The sequence below is a fragment of the Neopelma chrysocephalum genome, unplaced genomic scaffold (assembly GCF_003984885.1).
Source record: "Neopelma chrysocephalum unplaced genomic scaffold, ASM398488v2 Primary Assembly neopelma1_147, whole genome shotgun sequence".
Lineage (NCBI taxonomy): Eukaryota > Metazoa > Chordata > Aves > Passeriformes > Pipridae > Neopelma > Neopelma chrysocephalum.
Window position 1 is genome coordinate 1,090,043 of NW_020897809.1, and position 13,943 is coordinate 1,103,985.

Sequence of the window (13,943 nt, forward strand, 5' to 3'; positions counted from 1 at the left end):
GCCTCGGAGCCGTGCCCACTGCCCTGGGGAGCCTGTTCAGTGCCCAACCAGCCTCTGGGGAAGAACCTTTCCCTGAGATCCAACCTAAACCTCCCGACTCAGCTTCAGGCCATTCCCTCAGGTCCTGTCACTGCTCATGAGAGTGAAGAGATCGGTACTTGCCCCTCCACTGCCCCTTGTGAGGATGCTGAAGACTCCAATGAGGTCTGACTTCAATCTCCTCTTCTCCAGGTGAACAACCCAAGTGCCCTCAGCTGCTCCAACACAGCTTCCCCTCACACTGAGAGACTGAGCTGGGCACATCCTTATCATCTGAGGGGTCATCACCCCATATCACCCTTATCAGCTCACCTGCTCTCACCCTTCTACTCGGGTCACCTCACCAGAGAAGCCACCTGGGAGGTGGTAATGGAGACGCCATCCTGGAAGACTGATCTGATCATGTAGTAAGGAAAACTCAGATTAGTGGAGAGCATTGGAACACTTCCCACTGCTCTCCAAGTCTTTGAAATTGCATGGAAAAGTAACAACTGCACGTAAAAAGTACTTTGGCCAAAGAACAGAAGTGCTGGCTGAACACACCTCACAGCTCCTCCAAGTCTTCCACAGGAGCACTTGAACAAAATGATGAGGCAAACTTTGGTATATTCTGCTGAGTTTAAAGGCCTCATATATCCAAATTTTTCTCCTCACACGTTCAGCAGATTTTAAGGTGTAATCATAATCCCGTGTACATAGACAGGAAACGTCAGTGTTGAAGTTGGAACACACACCTCATGGGACAGTGTTAACTGAGAGAAACTTGGGTGACTGTAGGGCCAGAGGCACAGGGGCAGCAGCACTGAGCCAGCTGTGCTGGGACCACTCAATCCTATATCCTTGATTTATAGAATGTATGTAAGCCTGTGTATTTCCTGAAAATGGCAATGCTTACTGACTTCTACTTCCACAGTCAGTAAGAAAACAAATACAAGTCCAAAACTCAACTCCTAATTCAAGCCAAACTCCAACAGACTTTTCAGGAAAAAGGCAGAAAGGAATTGAACATTTTTGTTTGAGTTACTCATCCTACAAGTTTGGGTTTGTTGTATATTTGCCGCTGCTAACAAGCCTCTAGCGGGCTACAGTTCCCAGTAATTAATGTTTATTTGTTCCCTTTTTTCTCAATAATACAAATTTTGGCTCTCATGTTCTCACACAAAGATATATACAAACATGAAAAAAGGGCAAACCAATGTATTTTATTTTGAGCTAACAAGCTCCAAGATTTCAGAAAACAAGAAACATGCACATAATATACCAGAGCTTACATTTCTATATAACCAGTAAAAATAAAACAAAATTAGGGGAAAAACCTAACTAATTGGGGAGCATAAGAACTGTAAAAAAAAAGCATAGTAGAGAGATAATACACTTCTACCTGGCCTCAGAAAAAGTTCAAATGCAAACTCTTGTTTTATTTTTAAAGCAATTTTATTTTTTTCCTTCTCCAATGTATGACTTATTAAATGAAAAATTAGATACTGAAAACTCAAAATTTAGTCGTTTGGCAAAAATTAACAGCAAATTTAATCACACTTTAGAAGTGCAGTTTCTATTTATTGAATACTAAGTGAATCTGAGAGAAGAAAAAGGGAAAAAATGCAGAGTGATGTCTCACAGATTACTTTCCCATCATATAATTTTTAATAATAAAATGGAAGTTTTGGGGTGGAAGCAAAAATTGACATTTACTGACATTTAGCAGTTAAAATGTAATCCTTCCAGAGAATGAATAGCAGAAAAAGGTGGGGGCGGAAGAGAAGGGAATCAACTTCTGCTCTGATTACACAGAAGAAAAAAGTTAAAAATCGTGGAATAAACTGAATGAAAGCACAGAATCACGAGTATTTGCAGATGAAGTTCTCCCAAGCATGGAGGAGGATGTCAGAGTTCCCAGGAATACTGATCCTGGGCTCCCTGGAAATACTCCCTACAGAGCAAGCAGTCAACTATGAACCACTAATGGCAACTGGTCAGAAGAGATCATTGCTCCTGATGTCTCAGGGGCACTAATTAGTGACCAATACACTCTGACACTCAGAATGTGCACAGGATTCTACTTATTCATTCAGGAAAATTATAAATTTAAGTAATCCATTTTTTAAAAGCAAACAGAAAAAAGGAGAAAACCCTCACGAGTTTTGAAGCAGCAACACCAATGCTCTACGTGGATGCAAACATGAGCCAAGGTTTCTGAATGATCATGAAGCAGAACATGTACAGGAATCTAAAGATTGCCACTGTCCACAGGTAGGAGGTATCCTGATGAATAACTTGCAGATTTAGGGTACATGTGTTATGAAAGGGTAAATTATCGTGATTAAAGTTAACTCACATTTTAAATAAAGTTTAAGTATTATTTGGAGGCTTGAACAGACCGGTTAAGACAACTCAATGCAGCCTGATTTCTCAGGAGGGTCACTGCATTAGGAAAGTCGTTCCTCCTTTGAATAGTTTCAAGTTTAACAGTTTAAATTGAGGCAGCTCTATTCTGGTGAGCTCTTTTATAAGGAAACCTGATGGACTTGTGAGCTTTGAAAGATACTGTTCTTCAGAGAGGGTGAGGAACCTTTGGGCAGTAAGAAGTGACATAAACCAGAACCTTAATTTATATTAATAATATATGAACAGCACTAATGTCAGCCAAAGAGCATTTAATGCTCTTGTGCACAAGAAGGAGGAATGACATGCAGTTGTCTCCTGGTAATCCCCTACACAGCAGGAAACCAAAGGAAGATGGGACAAATTAACATTATTAGTTTTTAATATAAACCAGAGCAACGTTATTCATTTTAATATAAACCATCAACCTCGGTGCTGTAGGTGGTATGTTGTGCACACCAGAAGTTGGTGACTAGCAGGAGTATTAACAGCACCTTCCCCTACCAAGTCATTCTTATTTTAACCTGCTCAAATGCAGGTCAGTAGATCAAGTTTAAAAGGCAGAAATTACCATTTTGGTCTGAGGAGTCACAGCATCCTCAAGAAAAAGAGATAAGGAATATGTGGAACACGCACGACTTGTGTCAGAAAACAGTTGTCCAGCACATAATACAAAGTCCCAACACACTGCAGGGCTCTCCTGTTAGAGTTTAGAGGGTTTACACAAACAAAACCAGAGAACACCAATCTCCTCATGCTCAGATAGATGGCAAAGGTGACACGGGAGAAAATCCACACTGAGCTTTCCCATTCCACCGTCAGAGGACTGTGACACACTGATTCCTCCCCTGCCTGCCCAGGCTCCCAGCTCAAACCATTCTCCTGCAGAACTGCCCTCCCGTGATGCTCCCTGGCTTGCAGGATGCAGGCAAACTCCTGCCTTAGTTTTAAAACTCAGCGGTCCCACGCAAATGCCAAAAATGAAGCCTGCCACAAATACCAAGAACTGTTTAATAATAAATTACTATTGCTGTGTTGGATGTTTTATTGAACCAACACTTGTGAGAACTTTTTCCATATTTCCCCCGGGAAACTCGGCTTTTGTGCACAAACACACAACCCTGCAGTCATTCACCCTCCCTCACACCTCCACAACAGTGATTCAGACAGCAGGGAAGTGGGAAAGACTCAGAATTAATTGCTCTGGTATAAAGTATTTTATCAATAATGTATATGGCTGTTTTCTCCTCCTCCCTACTGCAGCAAGAGGTCAGCTTTGGTAGATCTTGAGAGTCATGTTCCATTTTTCAACAGTAACAGGCAAACAGGCCCAGCCCAGGCCAAGGCAGCCACACCTGCCACAACAGAGCCATCCTGGCAAGCTGCGTTTTGGAATGCAAGTGGAAGTGAAAGTCACTCTCACACTCCTTCCAGCTTCAAGAGGCCTTTAATCACAGCATCTCAGCACCAGGAAAAAGTTATTACAGCGTTGGGAGACTGGAGGAAAATTCCACTTGATGCCAATTTACCAGAACTGAGACCATTTTTACATTTATTGACCTTTCCCCATGCACCACCCTCACCTTGGCAGGCTGTGTCCCTGCACTCTGGTGCAATCTTGAGATGCTGTTTGTAGGTTTCCAAACATAAGGAAAGTCAACTGAAAACCCACACAACTAAACATGATAAACCTGGAAAAGCATCTAAATCCAGTAGACAAGACAGCTATGGACGTATTTTGACCTTTTTAAAGTATGAGCTGTGTACCATGAACTCCAATGCAGAGCCAGATACTTGTTAAAAAAGTGACTGAAATAAAGAGTAAGAATACAACCAGCTATCAAAAGTGGTTTGTGATTCTATTCCAAGTTACAGATACAAAGCTTAGTTTTTAGAAGTCATTGACAGACATCCAAAAATTGAATTAAAACCATATCTGCATTGGGGTGCATGATTTAATCATGTATGAGAGTCAGTTGAAAGCATTAACTAATGTCTCTAACATTTCAGCTTCTTGTTTTAACTGTCTTTAGCAGTTGATTTTCACCATAATTCATATTAAAGGTGAAAATAAGCAGTAGTATGTGCCTGGAAAGAAGTTTCAATTACATCACACTGTTTGCATTTCCATGGGCCAAGTCTCACAAAATGCCTTCCTGCCCTGCCCTTCATAAGAAAAAGAAAAAGGGATCTAAATATGAACAGCTGTTGCGAAAAATCTGTTTCACTTTATGTTTACACCCCAGTTTAGACAAGAAGAACTTGCCCAGGAAGACACACCCTTAGGTGGAACTATTGTGCAAGGGATGGACATTACCCAGGGCTACAGCCACCTGCAGAGCTCCACCTGCCTCTCCTTAGACAGCAGGATCTTTTACCCCTGCAGCAGCAGAGCCCTCAACACAAGAGAAGCAATAAGATGCCTTCTGAAGCTCAAAAAGTTTCATTATTTATCCTGACAGTTTTGTAATTATCAGTTGTAACTACAGGATCTAGAAGATCACAGCCAAATTTGTACAGTATATAGAAAATACAGGGGGGTTCTTCACACCTGAAACACTCTGAGAAGCGCTGTTTCATCTCAGGATCTTCACAGCATCAGCACCTCTCAGCTCCGGGGCAATGAATTTCACAGGTTAACTGTGTATTAGAAAATCTTTTTAAATAATGCAAATTTCCAAGGTCAATAGGAGGAACACTTAATTCCCACCCTAAGGGGGTGGGTGCCTCTGAAAACCCAGCCAGGCAGGTTTCGTTGGAGCCGGTTTCACGTTACTGGCAAGGTGAAAGCACCGATCATTTTTCGGGTTATCCTTCACGGGCAGACACTGGACATGGGGCAGAAAGAACAGTGCTCTGCTCCCCTTCATCTCAAACTTACTGCTGCGGGGTCTGCATGTGTGCAAGGGCTATTCTGCCCACAGAAAAGCTCTTTAAAAAGCAGAGGACAGAGCAGTGCCCTTAGAACAGAGAGAGGGCTTGAAAGAACAGGAAGCTTCTAAGCATCAAGGAACCATCAAGCCCCGTCACCCTCCCAAGTGTCAAATTTTGACTGTAAATTGATTGGAAAGGGAAGAGTAGAACAAAATGAAAGGCTTTTACTCTTCAGGAAGACAATGGGGACGTTGTGCTGTAGTGTGGCTGCAGCAAGGGCCGGTACCGTGGCACGGCAGCTGAGCCAGAAACGCAGCCCCGTCCCCTCCCTACCTTGGAGCTCTGACATCCTTGGTGCCGACAACTCGTTGCTGTGGCAACCAGACTGCTTTTGACAAAGCCACATTGACTAAAAGCAACACGTGGGAAAACGGAACAAGGCCCTGAGGGAAATTAATCCCCTACACGAAAAATAAATACATTTTTGCTTAAAAATTAAGCAAGAAAAGGCTAGGATTTCTCACTGTTAGAACAACAGGCAAGGAGCACGCTGGGAGCTACGGCAGACAGTGCCAAATGCCAGGCCTTGTGACACTGCAAATGGATTTTAAGGACACTTCATCCCTGAAATACATGGTAAATCCACCTCTAAGGAGTCCCCTGAAGAACACAGGTGTGCCGCTCCCTATCCAGTTTTTAACTGCTCTACTCTGAATGCAAAATGAAGCCCAACCCCGCCCCACAGTACAACAGAAGCCAACTGCTGGTACAAATCACCACTCGGGAGCTTTCCCAAGGCCCACGGCTGAGTCACACCTGGGCAGAACACCCCAGCCAAAACTCCACCACACCACAAAGCTCCGTGGATGAAGAGCACCAGGCGCTCCACACCCTGCCCTTCCCAAGCAGTTCACATATTTCACAAATGCTGTCCAAAAAAAACATAAACAATTTTTTTTCCTGATTTCTCCCCTTACAGTGGGCTCAATAAATCTGTCCTTGGCCCTTGCTGACTCAAATCCCAGAAGCTGCCTTAGGGCCTGTTACTTGGAATGCCAATGTACTTAAGACAGTACTCCAGAAAAAAAATAATTCCTGGGAAAAAGCCCATGGAGAAGAGCCAGAGTTCAAACTGGCAAGACTTAAGATCTGTGAACAGCACAACTTTAATAAGATGGGCTCCTTAGCCAGACCATCTGAAATTACTCGTAAAGATGGAACATCCAGGGGGGTTTGTTTGGAAGCCTTGAAAGTGAATTCAGCAAGCAGAGATTTCTGGAGGAAAAACTAATTGAACACAAATTTAATATTTGTTTTTTCTCTTAAAACAGGCCACGAAAGCTCCAGTGCAAAATGCCAGGTATCACAAAGATTCAGGAACTAGGAGGCCAGGCATGATTTACATGCTGAGCAAGACTTGTCTCCCCCTTCACTCCCGAGGTATTAAAATGCTGGAGCGTTACAGCTTAATCTCATTTACAGAGCTTTGAATCATCTTAAGTACTTAGGAAGTCTGTGTAAAATACCCCAATCCGTGCAGTTTATACACCCTAATCCACACAGACCACACCAGCTTTCACTGGGGAGGACGGAAAGACGTTCTCACGGTTTTCCAATTAATTAAGCAGCTCCTCCACTCTCCAGTACCGGCCACATCTCTGCCACTTCCCTTGCCATGGATGTCACTGTGTCTTCTGACACCACAAGAGCCACACAGAGTTCCACCAGCTCCTCTGGACACCTCTGCAGGCAGCTGTGCTGCTGCTGTCAGAGCATCACACGCCATCCTAAAGTCTGGTGTTCTAAAGACAGGTTTTGTCATGGAAAAACTCCAAAACAAGGAAACGTGCACATCTTAGGAGAAACTTTTAGAGGGTCAGGCAAATAGGAACTGCAAAAGCATTGAGGGATGCAGAATGTTGCATGATATGTAAATATGTCAATGATTGTAACTTTTTTCACTGCATACAGTGAAGAGATTAAAACAGAACAGTCCTTATATGCAAGAGATTAATCTATTAACTTTCTTCAATTCACATTTGCTCTTGCTCCCAATGACGGTGACATCTTCCTTCCTTATGCTTCCCATGAATTTATCCCAGCAGGAACATAATCTGTGTTTTCTGTTGAAATCTAACTGGCACAAGATACCATGAGAAGACATTTATTCTGAGATCTTACACAGGTGCTACCACACACACAGGGAAAAATACTGTGAGGAAAACAAGATGTGTGTGAGCCGTGACGTTCAGGTGTGTGCCTGATTCTCCCCAAATTATAAAAGATGGTATCAGGATTTTCCAGTCTGGGCATCTCTCTACATAATATGACCATAAGTAAAGGAGGCTGAAGAACACTTGCCTTGTAAATTAACTCGAAAATTCTTGCAATTGCTCCTCTGGACTAAAGCTGATTTGCACAATCCAGTTACCTGTAACGAGACTCCCAGCCAGCACAAATCAGCGAGGTTCTACTGCAGTTAAATGGAATAGCAGGATTTAGACTGGAAAGGGAGGAGGGAGCAGCAAAGAGAAAGGTCTTCCAGCCTGAAGAGGGTGTCAAACAATCAGTGGTGTCTGACCACACACACACACGTGCTCTGCCTTTCAGCAGCTCCCTCACAGCTGAAATAAGACTCGTTATCTGTAACAGTTGCTCAGATCTTTGAACCCGGGAAGGGGGGGAACACGCCTTGATCTTCCCGAGCTTTGCTGCTACACAAGTCAGGGTGGAACTTGTGCCGGCTTGCTGATAGACCGGGGGAGAGCACAGAAGGTGCAAAGCAGCATCAAAATAGTTTTGCTTTTTCAAGATGACTTAGTGGCTTATAGCATTTGCCTTTCTGTTTGCACTTTTTAGGCTTAATGAACTGCCACTGAAACAAGTAAAAATTTGTTACATGTGGGCTCATTATTTCAGACCAAGCCCGTCTTTTTATTTCTTAAATTATTTGCTGTATTTCAAATAAAGGGAAGACCAGTCAAGAATGTCAGATCTTCAAGGTAAACTGATAAAGTCCATTTTTTGTAAATTAACTAGTCCAACTGACACTTTGAAAGGTGCCAGTCTGGCCCCAATAAATACAAAGTGCTCGAAGACTCTGGTCTTGAATGACTCACTGGTTTAAAAACAATTCTTGTAGAAGCAGAAACGACCCACTTTTTAATCGACTGGAAGTTATTTTAGGTATTTTATGCATATTTACGTAATAGTTACCAAAATTGGCACTGAAGGATAAAATTCAAGGACCAGTCTCATGCTATTCCATATTTTAGGCACTCCTCCATACCCAGGGCTGCCATTTAACTAGAACTCTTCTGAACTCATCTTCATTCTACTCTGTCTGTATCCAGCTTTGATCTACAGCACACAGCTCCCTGACTTTATTACTCACACTAAGCCGTGTTACTGACACTGAATTTACTGTAGCATGAGATAAACCAGTATAAACAGGCTGCAGGAAACATGGCAGGAAAGAGGGAACTACAAAATACTTCACTAGAAAGTGCTAATTTCCTCCAGAAACATGCAATCATTCCAGTAAAGGAAGAGCTCCTTCACCCTGCACAAAACCTTGCATTAAACTGGGTTCCCCAAATTCTCACCACAGTTCAAAGCTTAGCACAATATTATTCTTCCTTATTCCAAAAATGTTGAAATGTTTCACCCCTAATCTGGCATAATTTTCTTCTTCTCTAAGACTGCAATCTATAGCATCTAAGAAGACTGTTAACATTTCCTATTCTACAATCATCAGCCTAAAATAACCTTCACTTTCACTGTATGCATTGCCTTCTCCACTGCTGCATCATTTTCATTCAGCATCATCTTATTTCAGGCAGCAAACAGGGTATTTTACAAGCACCAGTTTTTTAGATAACTTGCAAAACAGATACATTGGACTGTACAGTCTGCTGCCTGTGAGCAATCATGACCTGGCTTCAGGGTACACTAACTGAAACCAGACTATCCCACTATTAGCTTTTGTCATGTGGAATTATTTAATGTAATCAGAAACATTACAACCGAGTGAAAGGCAGAAACACAGCTCAAGACTGAATGAAATTAAGTTGAGGCAGAATGCCTGTCTTTGCCCACAGCGACTCCACTGGGGAAGGCAAAACAACGTTCCCTATATAGTCCTTTGTGTAAGTCCCAAGAACCATTCCAGGAAGGACTTGTTTGGCAAAATGTCGTTCTCCATTACCTGCTTTCCTTGCTCCTGAAAAGAAAGTTATGCTAATAGTGTTACAGGTAACAGCAGAGCCTCCTACTCTGCAATTATCATTTCTATCACTCACCAAACACTCTTTAAACCTAAAAGGCAAGGAGCGTGGTCAGTTTTGTGTTTGCTTTTTGCTGTATTTAACATTTGGGCTTTGCCTATTTGCCTTCAAATCAGCAGCTTACACACACTTTTCTGTTGGTACTTTGCAGCACAACACATTTTCCATGAGGCAGGTGATGGCTTAACTCCCTATTTATTCTAGAGGATAAGGCCTGTGTGCACATGGGGCACGTGGGGACACGGGGCAGTGCTGGACTTGGCAGTGATGGGGTAATGGTTGGATTTGATGATCTTTAAGGCCTTTTCCAACCTAAACTATTCCATGAGGAATCTCAGGTGACTGGAACGCACCTGCAGCACACAGTGCTTAAGGGAGAAGCACTTTCCCATTGCTATCCCATCATCCAGGAGTTATTCACACCAGAAGTACCCATGCACTCATAACCAATGTACTTTGCTTTCCTCAAGTTCCAAGGGTCTTTGTTTCCCTGCTATGCCTGACTTGTCCTTCTTTTTCTCCTGGAAAGAAGCATCATCTGTTTACTGAAGATGAACAGTATGGCAATGGTAACACTGTTTTACATCCTGAAACATCCACCAAGTTCCTGAAGCTGCAGATGCAGAGAAGTCCCAATACCCCACAAAAGGCTCTCCAGCTCTCTGTTCCTCATCCCAGCTCTGAGCCCTTTCTACCACATTTCACAAAAAACGAAGTAGATCATCAAATGCATTGAAATACTATTTTGACACCACTTAGCAGGAATTTGTGCCAAAAAAGAAAAAGAAGTGAGGGAGAAGGAAAGAAAGAACAAGGAACTGTAGGTTGGTGGGGCTTTTTTAATGGAAGGCAAGTCCCAGGAGTTCACATTTATCCTCACAGGCAGTCAGCTATTTTGGTCTCCTCCTCTCCCTAAAAACAGTGAGGAGTGCAAAAACAGCAGAGAACACTCAGGGCTGATGTCAATGTTAAAGAAGTGGAGGTTAAATTTTAGCCCCAAAAGGTAGAGTGAACAGAAGGGGGCAGGCTGGCAAAGAGGAGATAAAAATAGAGGAGTGACTAGACTTCACTTGACTGCTATTTCTGGATGAGCTGTGGAAAGAGATCTGAGGTGGTTTTCTATTTGTAAGGGAGACAGAGACCAAAACACAGTTGCCTTCTAGAAGGCCACAGTCCTGCACAGCAGTTTTGTTTATGCTTCTACTTTTCTAAATCCCTGTATTCTCACTATTTGGAAACAGTGCTGTTCAGCCAAAATGTCATTATGTGTCCAAGTGAGTAACCAGATGAGATTTTCTGGAGCAGGGCAGCAATGTGTGTGGCATTTCAATTTGACAGAGACAAAGCTGACAGCACATTGTAAATCTGGGTAGCAAATCACAATGCCAAGCAGAGTAAACCAGCCACACAGTACTTTAGGAAAATTACCAAAGCCCTGCAGTATCTCTGAGAGGATGTCTTGTGTTTTTCCACTCTAAAATGATTAGGGAAATTCTAACTAGTTGCAATTATGGACATGGACTAAGGACGACAGCAGGGACCTCCCAATTACAGGACGTGGTGCTTGACTGACACAGGGCTCTGGGGATGAATATTTTTGCCTGCCTGAGCCCTTTCCTCTTGAGTACCTCTGTTAAAATTCCTTCTATTGAGTAATTTCTGTCCAGATCCTGGCTGTGCTGGCTCTGTTCCCATTTAAAAGAATACCTGCAGGCAGGAAGCAGTGCCATCTGCCCAGTCAGGAGCTGCTTTAATGGGCAAGTTTGGTGTGAAGGGGAACAGCCTAATACACTTCATCTTCAGCAGCAGGAGCGATGTTCATCCCTTCCCAGGAGCAGGGTACCGTGAGCACACTCACACCTGAAGTGTTTGTCCTCAAATATACACAGATCTCAATGGATAATGCACAGGCAACCTCCAGAAAAAAATCCATCCAGCATCCCTTATTTTTCTGTTCAACTTGCAATTCCATCTTTCCATTTCTCTTTACCTGTCGTACCAGGTGGGTTTGTTCAGTGACAGCTTCACCAGCCTCCACTTTCTATTCCTGTACATGAATGATAACCCCACCATCACACCCGAGAAGAATGAGCAGTGGCAAGGGCCTGTTGTCCCTGCACAGAGAATTCTGCTCTGAAGCTGTTTCTGAACATTTTTTTTCTCCAAGTTTCTCGTCCCTTTTCCATAACTGCTTTGACTGGATGAGACTGCCCTGAGTCTCATCTGGAGCAAGTCTGGGATGTGTGTGACTGAGTTCAGGTTTCACAAGAAACAATGGAAAAACTTCCTCTGAATATTTTCATCCTCCAGGGCTGGGAAAAGATGTTCTTTGTCAATTAACCAAGCACAGTTTTTATGCCTCCTTGTTGGGTAATCTTCTCATTAGACCATCTTTGGACAGAACAGCAGATCCTCTCTGGGCTGCAGTTTTACTTAATTGCATGTTTACCTTTTTATTCAGCACTTAAACCCATAATGATGAGAAATACACACATGCAAGCAGCAAACCATTATCTGCCATTTAAAATCCCTACAGAGCTCATAAACATCTTCATATTTCTGTCACAGTTCTGTCCCTTCCAGAAGAAAAGTGCACACATTCCACAGCTGGGCTGGAGAGAGGATGACAAACACTATACAGGGTCATTGCAGTGATGCATTAGCCACTAGTGCCATGTAATGACTGGGGAAGGGGAGGTGGTACTTTGGTCCTTAATATATTTTAGAAGTTCTGAAAAGAAATCAGCCAACTCAATCAGTGCTAAAAAGAAACAGGTATTAGAGACTCCACCACGGGTTGCTCTCCCCATCAAGCAGAAGACATTCTATCAGGGCACAGCAATTGTAACTCTTCCTCTCCCCAAGTCTGAGGGCTGAAGTAAAAGAATATTCTACAGAAGCTAGTATCCATAGGAATATATTTCCTATTTGATTCAAGAGCTACGAAGTTTGCTCTGGAACATATTTGTTGCCACTGGATTGTGCTCTGGAATGGTAACTTCTGTTTTAAAATGCTTCCACAGCCCTTATGACTGCAAACCCTTTGAAGTATGAATGATCTCTAATCAGCAACAAAGCTGCTGAACTCTTCAGAAACAGCAGATCAGCTTCAGGATTAACTATTATCCTTCATCACAGCATGCTAAGTATAGAAATTAATGTTGATAGCACTGCAGAAACATCTGGTTAATGGATCACCTCAGAGTTGCACAAACCTCCAGTATTCCATGTTTGTCAAAACCTCCAGTTTCCCCATGATAAACTTCAGTGAGTCAGCTACGTGAAGCCAATACAAAGGAGTGTGATAAAGTACACGAGAGTGTTGGAAACACGGGAATTAATCCACATGTTATTGTATTATAAGCTTTTCTAGTTCCTCTGTTACAAATCTTTTCAATACCCAAAGCTACCAGATATTTCCAGCCTGTTCTATCGACGTGCAAAGGCTTTGTTGGGGACAGCACTTCTCTTGGAAAAGACCCTTTCCAGACCCTGGCAGACCTTCCAATTCACCACTGGTAGATCTGTCCTGCTCCCAGCATATGTGGAGTGTGAGTTTTAAGCAAAGGAAGGACACCCGAAAGCCTCCTAGACATCCCAACCAACCAGATTAACACCAGCAAGGCATCTGAAACATCCTTAAGTAATTCCCATGGCAATTACTTCAGCTGGTTTTAGTCTTCTCATATTGAACCATCCAGGTTCTCATTTAGGCTGCTTTTTTCCCTAATGATGTGGTTTAAAAGCATCAGGGAAATCTTCAAGTTTAAAAGCTGTAGAACAAAAGGCAAGCAAGCTTTATGTTCTCTAATGAATGGTTATTGCTCCATTTATTTAAGTGGTACTTATCACCATAAATATCTGCTAAACTCATTTGCCATACTGGTGTAATCAGTGCTTTCCCAGGAAATATCCTTCCGTAAATGGATTGCAAAAATAAAATAGGAGAATAAATAAACAGCTAGAAATGCCCCTTAAGAAAAGTCTTCAAAGGGAGGAGAGACTGAAGATCAATGAACATTTAAATATTTCTCAGTTAAGGCCTATTCATTGCACAAGATCCAAAATAGTTTCCTTCATGAGCATTGCATAATATGTTCATTCAAAATCTAGCAAGTTTTCTCCCAGAACATACCAAGATACTCTTGGTTCTCTCCCCCGCTTTTTTGTCTTTTAAGTAGGAACACGAGAATTTCACAGCTGATAACATTATTCTGGAAACTCACACAGAACATTCTGGAAAAGACTCAAGTTTGGACTACAGTGTTGCAATAGCAAGTCTCCACATATTCAGATTCTACACCCACCACTCTTTGTGAAGCAACAGAACAAGCGGCTTTTACAACACTTTGGGAGTGA

At 42.5% G+C, this 13,943-nt stretch overlaps 1 protein-coding gene across 7 annotated transcripts in view; it reads right to left on the reverse strand.

Annotated features, from left to right (window-relative positions):
• Positions 1–13,943, reverse strand: part of MAPKAPK3 (mitogen-activated protein kinase-activated protein kinase 3) — a 122,540-nt gene that overhangs the window by 32,748 nt on the left and 75,849 nt on the right. The window lies entirely within an intron of this gene.